Source organism: Plectropomus leopardus, chromosome 23 (assembly GCF_008729295.1).
Source record: "Plectropomus leopardus isolate mb chromosome 23, YSFRI_Pleo_2.0, whole genome shotgun sequence".
NCBI classification, from domain to species: domain Eukaryota; kingdom Metazoa; phylum Chordata; class Actinopteri; order Perciformes; family Serranidae; genus Plectropomus; species Plectropomus leopardus.
In genome coordinates, this window is record NC_056485.1 from 16,514,183 (window position 1) to 16,526,121 (window position 11,939).

The 11,939-nt window shown below is 39.0% G+C and overlaps 1 non-coding gene across 1 annotated transcript; it reads right to left on the reverse strand.

Moving 5' to 3' along the window:
• Positions 1-3,264: 3,264 nt before the first annotated feature.
• trnan-guu lies at positions 3,265-3,338 on the reverse strand. The gene has a single exon. It is a non-coding gene; the product is annotated as a tRNA-Asn (tRNA).
• Positions 3,339-11,939: the final 8,601 nt, after the last annotated feature.

Consider the following 11,939-nt stretch of genomic DNA (forward strand, 5'->3'; position numbering starts at 1 on the left):
AGGCAGTCATTGACAAAGCAAGAAATTTACTTGAGGTGTTTTTTGGGGGGTTTTTTGAGTTTTTTACTCATTTGACCCCCCTAAAAAAACAGTACGCACAAGCTTTATGGATTATTGATGACATTTAGATGAGCTGACAGTTCGAGTGGAAGTCACACAAGGATATTATAATAAAGTATATGTGCCAAATTAGCACTTTACAGAGCTCTGAAGCGCTTCGCAAACTATATATATATATATATATATATATATATATATATATATATATATATATATATATATATATATATATATAAAAAACAATGTATTGCACTCTCATTTACATATGAATTTGTACATGTAAAAATCTTTGGGGTTAGGTTTAGCTCTATTTCAGTTTCAGTTGAGCTTGAGAAAACACTCAGCACATCCCGCATCAATAATACAGCAATCAACATGTCAAACACAGTGTGTGAGGCTACATCCTTTTAGTCTTGTCGGTCCAAATGGATTTCAATGCTTCTGCATGTAGTTGCTATACTGCTGAATTATTTAAATGTGGTAATTAGGTGATTGTAGTTGCAGTATGTCTCTGGTGAGCTAAGTAACTGTCAGAGCATTGTTAGTTTTTTAGGAGGAAGATCATCAGATCAGCTGCTCCTACAACCCCCATCCCTGCTTATTGTGTTTATTTTGGCCTAATTCCAGCTCCCTGGCTTCATAAAGGAGCAAAATACATGCACTTAAATTGAATAGATGAAAAACCGCAGGCAAAAAACACAATTTGCACTGTGTGTGCTTGCACGTGTGTCTTTCAGTTCCTGTCATATCATGTTTGTGTCGGCACACATTATAAAGTGGCCGACTGTCCCCGAAGCTGTTGTGGTATCGCTGTCCCAATGCAATTTGCATTTTTGCGTCATGTTATCTCTACCAATGCCACATTTTGTGATTATAATCAGGGTGCGTGTCACGAAAACAATGGGTTTTTATGGAGCGTTGCCCCGCTGATGAACCGGGACGAGCCAATGCTCTATGACCTGGATAGAAGACGAGAGGCCGCCATATTAGAAAGGGTCACAGGGTCGGCGGCAACATACATGCATGTAAGGGATCACACACACATGCAACGCTTATCTGACACACACTGCACGCACATGAAGCGTTAGCACATACAGGGGTAAGCCAGCTGTAGCGTGCGGCACGGTGGTTGAGTTTTAGTTCATTTTTCAAAGCTTTATGTTCATGTTCAGGTTAATATTGCAAAGCGGTGATCACTGCTGCCTCTGGATTGAGTAAATGTAAATTTGACCTTGTTAATGGTGTTGCTGAGCGTTTGATCTTTGCAGCTTCACACACAACCAGAGTGTGAGTTCATGCAGCAGCTGAACCGGTAAACTCTGAGGTCATGGCAAAATCCAGGAGGTTCATGAGAAAAAAATGTCCTTTTCTTGTGAATGGTACAAAATTCTGAGGAGACCTCTGCAGATTTTTTTTTTTAATTTAAAATTCATATAATTTATCGCATTACAAGCAAAAACATTTGAACGAATTCCTCAGCATTTCATTTAAACTGCTGAAAACCAAAAAAAAAATCCACAGATTCCAGTTGGGTCTTCACATTTTTTAAATGCTTAACCCTTTATCACCTAGACTGACATTAGTTTTCTTGTGCTGCATTTAAAAAAGCACTTTCTTAAGGTCATTTTCTAGTTTGTCTTTGTTTTTTACTTTTCTTTTTTGTTGCTTATTTTAAGGTACTTTTCTTGTAACTTTTTACTAATTTTTTCTCATTTTTTTGGGTGGGTCATTTCCTTTTAGTTGCTCATTGCCTTTTTCCCATGATTTTGAAAGACATCAAGCCAATTTGCTCAAGTTTCAAAGGGTTAAAGCTCAAAATAGTAGGAGTTGCTTTGATTGCCACTACCATGCACTGAGACTGCAATATCCTATCACATCTTATTGTTTCAGGTTGCGAGGAAAGGGTTAAAATTTCTAATAAGGGTATAAAAGTTTTAACATTGTTTATGTCAGTTAATCCTGTGCTAATGCTTTAAGGTTCAGTTAAGAGCCTCACAGTTTGACATTTGTTTATTCTCTTCCAGCTTTTGTCTTTTCAGTTCTTTTGTTCAGAAAGTAGGACACTACAACAGAGCAATTGACCTCTGACCTTGTGGAAATGAGCAGCAGAGCGTCTGCTCCAAAATCCATAAGGTTAGCTGTTGGATTCATTAACAGCGGCACCTAAATGGTGAATACATTTTATGTATTTTCAGCCGAATGTATATTTCTGAAGCGTCCAAGCCATCACATATCTGATGAGTCATGCAATATATTTCTGCTATTCTACAGTTTCAGATTCAGATTGCTTATAATTTTCTCTCCTTTAATGTTTTACTATTTTGGTCCGATTACTGTTTAATTCAAGGAATTCAGAGTGCTTTCTAAATCTATACGTTTATCAATTTATTGACTTGTTTGGAAAACGTGTTAGCTGACCTATGCAGACACTTCTAAAAGGTACAGTTCACCCCAAAATGAAAAAAATAAAAAGTACAAGTTTTTTCTTTTATCTGTAGTGCTGTTTATCAGTGAGGATTGTTCTTGTGTGAGATGCAAAGTGTTGGAGATATCGGCCAAACTTCACCGAATCATCGCTCAAAGTCACAGCTCAGCCAAAAGAGGACGCCATTAATGTTTACATGTTACGCTTTCACAAGCAGGAGCCTTTGGTTCATGAGTAGAAGCATGTTTCCTTCTGTGCAGTGGTATGGTTGGTGGGTGTAGCTCGGTGGAAAGAAAATAGTTCCTACATGAAACTGCTCACAACAAGGTCTGTGGATTATCCTGAGTAACCGAGTCATGATTTCTGGAAAGAGACACTGCTGTTGGATTTTTCAAATGTATGTTTTTGGAGCTTTGAGCACCACAAGCTGAGTGCCATCTAGTTCCATTATATTGGAGAGAAGTCAGACATCTCTACAGCCGATATATCCAACAATCTGAAACTCACACCAAAACAATCTAGACTGATAAATAGCACTGCAGGTAAGATGAAAATTATGTGCTTTTGATTTTGGGGTGAACTGTCCCTTTAAGTGTTTGTTACAACCAGACTCTGACCTGAACTCTTTCAGGTATGAGGACGTACCAGTACTGATACTGCGTAGTGTTTACTCTGTCACAGTCACATTTTTTTGCTGATTTCTTGAACCTTTACACCGATCACGGAAACCGTTTACTCATTAACATGATGTTATCTGATTATTTAATCACAAAAGTGAACGTCCCTGGGTGGGCTCGAACCACCAACCTTTCGGTTAACAGCCGAACGCGCTAACCGATTGCGCCACAGAGACTGGTGTCTCCTTGCTGGGGTGTGGCCTGATTCAAGCCCCACCCATCTGCATTAGCAACCAACTTCTAGAAAGCCGGTCTGAGCAACAAATCATTCAAAACTACATTCACTCACTTGTTAACTTTCCATTTTATGTAGCTTGCATGAAGCCACACACTCACACAGTTTCATTGACAAAATAAAAACTGGAAGTTAGTGGAAGTCTCAAATTCCCTTGAGAGGTCAAGCTAATTTATAGTATCAATCGTGTAGATCTGGAGACAGTCATACTGAACATCAAGATATAATAGTTACTTTTTTCAGGTTACTCATGGCTGCAAAGCAAGTGACTACCACAAAACAAACTTTAACTTATGGTTAGAGTAACTCCACCTCATCTATTTCATTTAAATAACTGTGAAAGATCAGAGGACAAATTATATTAAAGTGGAGCATGATACAAGAGTACAGCTCATAGCAAGCCTCAGCTGAAACCTGAGACAACCAACAGCTGGACTAACGGCGTGCTTCCTTCTCCAGCGTCATCACATCCTAAAAATAAATAAAACAGGACACGTCTGCTGAAAGGTAGTTTGAGTTAGGGCAATTTGGATTAAAAAATGCTATCACGATAAAAATGTTCATGTTGGTAAATATTGATAATTATCTCCCAAATCAGTCATGTCATTACTTCTAGTCATATGGCAGTTGTAGTTTAACCATTTGAAACCTAAGTGGCATCACTTTGCTGCTTTCAGACGCCTTTCACAAAGATTTAAACCTTTGAAACCTGAGCAAACTGGTGAGATTTCTTTGAAAAACATGGAGAAAAAAGCAACTTTGTAAGAAATGTCCCAGAAACTGAGAATTTAGAAGATTAAGAAAATAATCTTTACAGATTGAGCATAAAAACTGTTTTGCAATAAATGCTTTTTTGCAAAATTGAGTGTTTCCATTAGGCATATTCTTTCCCCTGCAATTTAAATATGTGCAATTTGAGGGTTTATTGAAACCCGCCTACTGCAGCTGCTGTAGTCTGTTAACACAGGCACTGAAACTAAAAACAACAGGTTCTGCGACTCTCACATGATGCTCATACAGGCACTGTGGTTTGAGACGTGGGATGCAGCTACAGATTTGTTTTCTGCAGCTGCCATTTTCCGCTTTGGGAGTTTTTGATTTTTCTTCGTCTTATCTTCACTTTTAACCTCATTCATTTGATAAGCGCCACCAAGCGGAACCCTAAAGTAGTGAGTTTGGGAAGTCAAAATAGTAAGATGCTTAATGTGGGGGATGTTCAGAGCGTGTTCAATATCTGGCGCCAGTGTATTAAAAAACGTCTGGCAAGAGAAAGTCTTGCGATAAATCTCAGTATCAATATTTTGTCCCAACCCTACTCTACAGGTGTATGGGTAGTTTAATTATATGGAGGATTTGTCAAACATTTAGTATATCACTTATGGAAAATAATTTTTGAGATGATTAACGTTTTATCACCCTGCCCTAGTTTGAACTTTACTATCTAAAAATCAAACAATAAACCTACATAATGTCCCTTTCCTGTCCCCTCTACCTTCACAGCATTGACCTTTAAGGTCTCCCGCTCTCATTTTCTCACTGTCTCGGTCCTTTTATCTCTCTCTCCTTCCCTCTGGTTGTTTCTGCAGAACTGCGAGGATTTCAGGATGTGGAAAAAAGCTCGGGATCACGGGAAGGTGTTATGGCAGGATGTCTGTCAAGACCTCCGGGATTAAAAGGCCTAGGCCTGACATAGGGAGAGAGAGAAGAGGTAAAAAGGATTTCCTCTCCTCTCCTTCTCTGCGATTATTGAAGGAGTAACACCTCCAATAATCCAGAGAATCAAGATGTCCTGTGGCAGCAGTGGCTCAGCTGTTGAAATATGTGACTTCCGTCATACTGCGTGCTCCACGTGCTACAACTGCACACATAAGCTCACATCTCCTCTGGTTTAACACGCTGATAATTCACACGTGGCACTGAAATGTCTTTGAGATGGGGATCTCAGGGTGCTTCAGCCTTTTTCTACTCGCTATTCATCTAACTGACTGTCATTTGACCTGATCATACCTGTCAGCAGCAGAACTCTGCTTCTTCCTCTCCTCCTTCATCCTCTAACCTCCGTACAAACACACACCCATCTATCACCTCAGTCCTCGCCTTAAACAGGCCCTGGTACAGCACAGCGCCAGTGTGCAGCGATACTGAGGGAGGTCGCCGTGCGGTCACTGCGCAAAGCCTGGTCGCATTGTGACTCGGAGCTGCAGAATGTGCCACGGTGCATTAGCGCGCTGCCGCCTGGCTGAGCATGAGGAAGGGAGAGAGAGAGAGAGAAGAGGAGGAGGAAAAGAGGAAGAGATAGGAGGAGCTAAGAGATGGAGTAGAAGGCAGAAGGATGGAGAAGCAAGAGAGAGAGGAGGATGAGAGGAGAGAGGGAGGAGGAGGAATGTGAGAGCATCAGCGCACTTACACAAGCAGAGTTCACAGGCCCCAGGGGCACAGGGTCCCTGTAAGGTGGCTCATCAAATATGAAGGCATATCAAGGTTGTGTGTTTGCTCTGGTATCTACTCCTCATCTTCTCCTGCTCTCATTTTTTTCTCTCTTTTTTCCACAGTCTCACTTCATTCTTATATCTTTTCTCCTTGTTTCTCTTTACAATAACTTTCATGCTCACTGTTTCTGCCCTTCATCACTTTTGTCACCTCCAGAAACACTCGCTCAACGCCACAAAGCCACATGGACATAAAATAACATCACAGTGTTTCAGAGTATTTTTGCAATCAAGATATTCTTGACAATATTTTTCATTTCAACAATATACAATAGCAACAAAATAAGAGTTATAGTTGTATACGTCAACATAAATGTTGTTCGCCTTCAAATATTCAGTAAAAACTGAACAAATATCTGCACATCTAAACAGTTGCCAAATACAAAAAACATTTGGCGGGTTTCCATTAACCCTCAAACTACGCAAATTGAATTTGTGAAAATAAAATATGCCAATCAATTTTGAAAAAACTCGCATTCACATGAGGTGGTATTTCAGGCAATTTGAAAAAGCAATATTTTGCAAAACTGCAATGGAAACACTTTTTTCGCTTTTATAGGTCACATGACGCTATGGCTGTGCACTTGTCAATAGGAACTGTCTCCCTCGGGTATGATGCATCAGGTGCTACAAGAGCTGTTATTGCATCGCATAATTCTTCAAAAGTTAAGCAGATCAACTGAAAGTTTTGAGTCCACAATTTCCTCTGTGAAATCGTGGACTATTACCTCCCAGAAATCCCTCGTTCGTGGCCGCTCCCAAGTATAAGGGGCTTGGCTTTCCATTATCACTTGCATAACATGCCTGGAATTGGAAACAATGACGGCTAGTGCGCTGGCTGCAATAAACCTGCTAATGTTGTGAACATCCATCGCCATGCTTCTTTGAATGCTATTGTGAGAGGAGAAGTCGCATAACATCACTCAGTGGAAACAGTCATCTTTCAATTGTGTTTTATAGACATTTCCAAAATATCGCCTAAGTTTTGCGCAAATCTGTAACGGAAACGCGATTATTGCCTTCAATTTATTAACAGTACATATATTAATGACTGAGTTGTTTTCTCCTCCTGAGCCTGTACGCTCTGCTGTTTCTCCTCCACTCTTGCTGTTGCATGTGTCAGACCTGCATTTATTTTGACAGGCTGTTATGTTGTGATGACTATCGCACATTCATATCAAGTCTTTTTGTCATGCCACGAGCATCACGTAGGTTGACAATTAATGTCAGATTCCTGTGTGTGAGCAGTGAGAGAGGAGAGAGAGAGAGACACTGTGCTGTTCAGCGCTGCTGACAGTTAACTCTGAGTGGTAAGTCACAAAAACAGTCTGAAAAGTCCGCAGCTGTTTATAAAACATTCAGGATGCCCAGACCACTGATTCAACACTGCTGATGTTGCTGCTGACCTGTAGTAATTTCACTTATGCTTGTTGTTGCCGTGAATAGAGGTATGATGCCGTTATGTCAACAAGACAAAATATTGCCATTATCATGATATGAATTGTTCTTATTATATGAAAAATTATACTTGTATTATCATGGATGATATGATATGGTAAACCCCCTGATGCTAACATAATATTTTTCAATGCAAACTTGTCATACACCAATTTTTTGTGTCTAGAAAGGCAGCTGGAAATATGACAAATGTTCTTTTTTTATAGCAATTTCACTTTCAGCCATGCTTGTTGTTGCTGTGCATAGCCATTATGTCAACAGGTTGAAGTATTGTCATTATCGCAGTATGAATTTTTCTTATCATATGAAAAATTGCACCGGAATTACAGTGAACGATATGATATGGCAAAAGCCTATTGCTAACTTCATGTTTTTTCTGTACAAACTTCTCTCACACACCAATTTTCTGTGTCTAGAAAGGCAGCAGGAAATATGACTGAATATGAATAAACTTTCTGTTCTGATAGCACTGCATCAGATCCAGAGTTCACAGTTTTCCAAACACACAGAGCAGCAGAGAGCTCCTACAGCGAAATTAAATCCCCCAAAAAAAACCAAACTGAGGATGCTCTGGTGGCCAATGTCCTTGATTTATTTTGGGCCAACAACCTCTTTTGCATGCCTCTTACTTTGTTGTCATCCCTCTTACTCCCATAATCCCAGTCCATCTGCACAAACTTTTATTGGTAAAGAGTCAAATGCCAAAAACTAATTTAAAAAAATAAATGAATAACCTAAATGAAAAACCTAAATAAGATATTTCACATAACAAAAAAATATGGAGCACAAAGGACTAAATGTGCACTGAAAGCTGTTAAATAAAAACAGATTGGACATCATTGGATGATGTAACGGACCAATGGGAGAGGCTGTCGTGAGGCTGCTGGGACATGATCTCACTTTCATCCTCGCCCTAAGCAGTTTTAGACAGCCCTGATCGGCCCGCTGCTTATCTGCTCTGCACCAACTGATGTGCTGTAGCTAATACATGCATGCACACTCGCTGCATGTCCGCACACTGGCACGCATGCACAAGATTCATTGTATTTTTGAAATGTAATGAGCATTTCAGAGTCAAAACGCACACAATCTACTTTTTTTTTGCAAACTGTGCTTGACATGTCACATGGCAGAAAGCTTTTAAGATTTTCAGGCACACACACAGACTCTGACAGTACACGGACAATCAAACACACACACTCAACTGTCAGAGGAAAGAGGTCATGTCGGGGGTCGTCGTCCAGGGACTTGCGCTGAAAGTCAAACATGAAAGAGCTCTACACCGAAGGCTCTGTACAACCTCCATGACTTATGACCGAGGTCAAAGGAAGCCGCTGAGGCCGCAGCAGGGCCGTGCTCTTACTGTTAACCCGCATACACTCACATGCACACACATGGACTGTATAAACATCCATGTGCACATACACACACACACGGTTTATTTGTACTCACTCGTTGTGCACACACATGCATTTGTCATCAAAGTGGCAGTGTGATCGTGTTGTGATAAAGGCGAAGGCTCTGGGGGGCTGGAGCTCGGAGCAAAAAGCCAGAGGTTCATGGCCCGTCCTTGACCCTCCAGTGGATCTTGACAGCTTTGAGTGACAGAGATTGACAAAGAATGACAGGGGGAAATCACAAATTAAACAACTGAATGAAAACATACAGCTCCAGAAAAGCTGCAGGATTGAGCTTTAAGCCAGTGAAGTGGATTGAGGGGGGGGTGTGGTTTTGATTGCAAACTGTGCACATTTGCTTAAAAAAAAACAAAAAAAAACTGATGAGTTGACATTGAGGTAAAAGATTTTGATGAATTAAAAATAAAGAAACAGCTGCCGAGTCACAAGGTGATGATTGTGGTTGTTGTATTGAACCAGTGGACGTTTCCATCACCACTATACACTATACTCTGACTTGCTTAACCCTTTGAAAACTGAGCAATTTGGCTTTGTTTCTATCAAAACACAAGCTACAAGTTAAGAGTTACAAGAAAATTACCTGAAATATAGAAAATAACATGAGAAAAGAAAGGAAAAGGTTTAAAATGGTTAAAAAAAACAAACAAACAAGCAAATTATTATAAAAAATTAAAAAGTTATTATCATCATAATAATAATATACATAAAAAACACAAGTATACTTTTCTGGCTATTTTTTTCCTTTTTTTCAATAATAATTGACGTAGAATAATTTCTCTCTCTCTCTGCTTTTAAAACTGATTTTCAGGTCATTCTCATGTTACCTTTTCCTAATTTCTTACAATTTGTGAGAAATATCTTGCTTGTTTTCAAAAGAAAATTTGAACAAATTTGTTCAGGTTTAAATGCACGTAAACAGCATCTGAATGCAGTACTAGAAATCTGATGTTGTTCCAGTTTTCAAAGGATTAATCTGCAAAAAAAAATAAAATCTGAAAAATACTGTAAGTCCATGCTAAACCAAAACTATTCTCTATCTGCCATGACACATATTGTTCTCCATGGTGCACATTTGCCCACACTCAGTTCAGTCAGGGGTCAAGTGGTCAATAGCAGTGATCAGAGAGGCCTACAGCCCAATGAGCCCATTGATAGCTCAGCCCCACAGAGACATGGAGAATATAACTGTTCCAATTCATATTGGCCTCACGCGTGGCGACAGGTCCGGGCTGCAGTGGAACAAACGGGCACTCTGAGGCCTCCACAGCATCGGCAGGATTGATCTGCTTTACTCTGGCCAAGTGCGAGCTGTCAATCCTAATGCCCCGTCAATACAAACACACCAGGGATGTACAGGGACAGAGCTGTGGACTCTACGTGGGAGGGTGGAAGTATCCGTTTCTGGCGTGCCTGCAGCCACTCATCTGCCCATATCTGTCACGATCTATTACATTGACTCATTCCTAACAGGTGTTATTGAATAAGCTGTGTAAAGAAGTGGGTTTTATTTTCACTTTTATAAACCTTTGAAAACCAAGCAAATTGTTTTGAATTCTTTTGAAAGGATGGCTAAAAAGGCAGTGAGCAATTTGGGAAGACGTGTCCCACAAATTGCAAGAAATTGGGAAGAGGAAAAAACCCTGAAAATTTGTTTTTAAAGGGAGGAAATACAGTGAGAGAAAGAGACAAAGAGAAAAAACATTAGAAGAAAATCATATAAAAAGTGAAAAATATCCAGAAAACTATAGCCTATGTATAATTGTTATTATTAAAATAATTACTAACTTATCTTGATTTATTTGTTTATATATATATTTTTTTCTAACATTTTTTTCTTTTCTTATATGCTTAATTTCTTGTAATTCCAAACTTGTAACTTCTTTCCCTATTTTTTAAGGAAAACAAGCCAGTTTACTCAGGTTTCAAAGGGTTAAAGAGACTTACCAACAACTGCATGCAGACTTTATGAAACATGAGCATGCCTGCTGAATAAAAATATTCTTATATCAGGTGGCTCTCTGCAGTTTCTGATCATTGACACATTTACTGTCTGATTTGAGCATCAGACAAAAGTGATTTTTCTTTTTTTTCTGAAGTTTGTACATGTTTTCCCTGTGATCTTGAAGGTTAGGGGAAAATTGATGAAAATGAGGGTGTCTTTTTTTAGGTTACTTTTATCTATGATTACAATAATGTCTTTTTCTTCTCTATTTCTCATTTTCTTGAATACATCTTTCATTTATAGTCAAATAAATGTGTAACTCAAAAGTATAGTTATACATCAGATACTAAAAAAACATATCTGATCTTAAAATATGGTTTATATCTTTGTTAGCTGTATATGATGCCATGCAAATACTGAACATACTGGGTAAAGTCCTTCTAGGGATAATATAAACCATTTCAGTGGCGATTTTAGGTGGAAAAAATGCAGCACAACTAGACTAACGTTACTTTTACCAATTACAAACCAAGAAATTTACACACGTTTGACCAAATGCTCAATATGAATGAGCACATACCTGTTTGTTGTTGATGTTGCTGCTCAGATCCCCGTTTATTTGCGCCGTCAATTAGCCTAGTTAGCTATTTTAGCTCCGCCAAACAACTTTTACCACATCGTCCTGTGGTGGTCATGTTTGCTAACCCTCTCGGAAAGATGCTTGATATCATAAAAGTACCACCTCCTCTAAATAATAACAAACAAAAAAGGCGTCTTCTCTCTGGCAAGCTAACGTTAGCAGTTGACGATAGCCATGTTGTCCTCGAGAACCACTCCACGTTAAATCTAATTATTTTTACAAAATCTTTAGGTTATAATAATGTCCCGCGGCTGATGGGCACAGGGGGCTTTCATCTCATGTTCTTCATCAAAAGGCAGACTTTTAAACGCGTGCTAAGAAGATAACACATGTTTTTGACAGTGACGCAGTTACTAAAAGAAATACTAGCTGCTAGCAACAACAACTTTAACGTACTAGTCAAACAGCCAATCAGCGGGCGGGGCAGCAGGTAATCAGCTTCAGGCATGCGCAGTGTTGACGTAACAAAAAGGTTTTTTTTTTTAAATAATAAAAACTTATTTCTATATATATATTTATATATATATGATGGTATAGCTTGTGACAATAGACTTTATATCAATAAATTATAAAACATTACATTTGTATACACAGT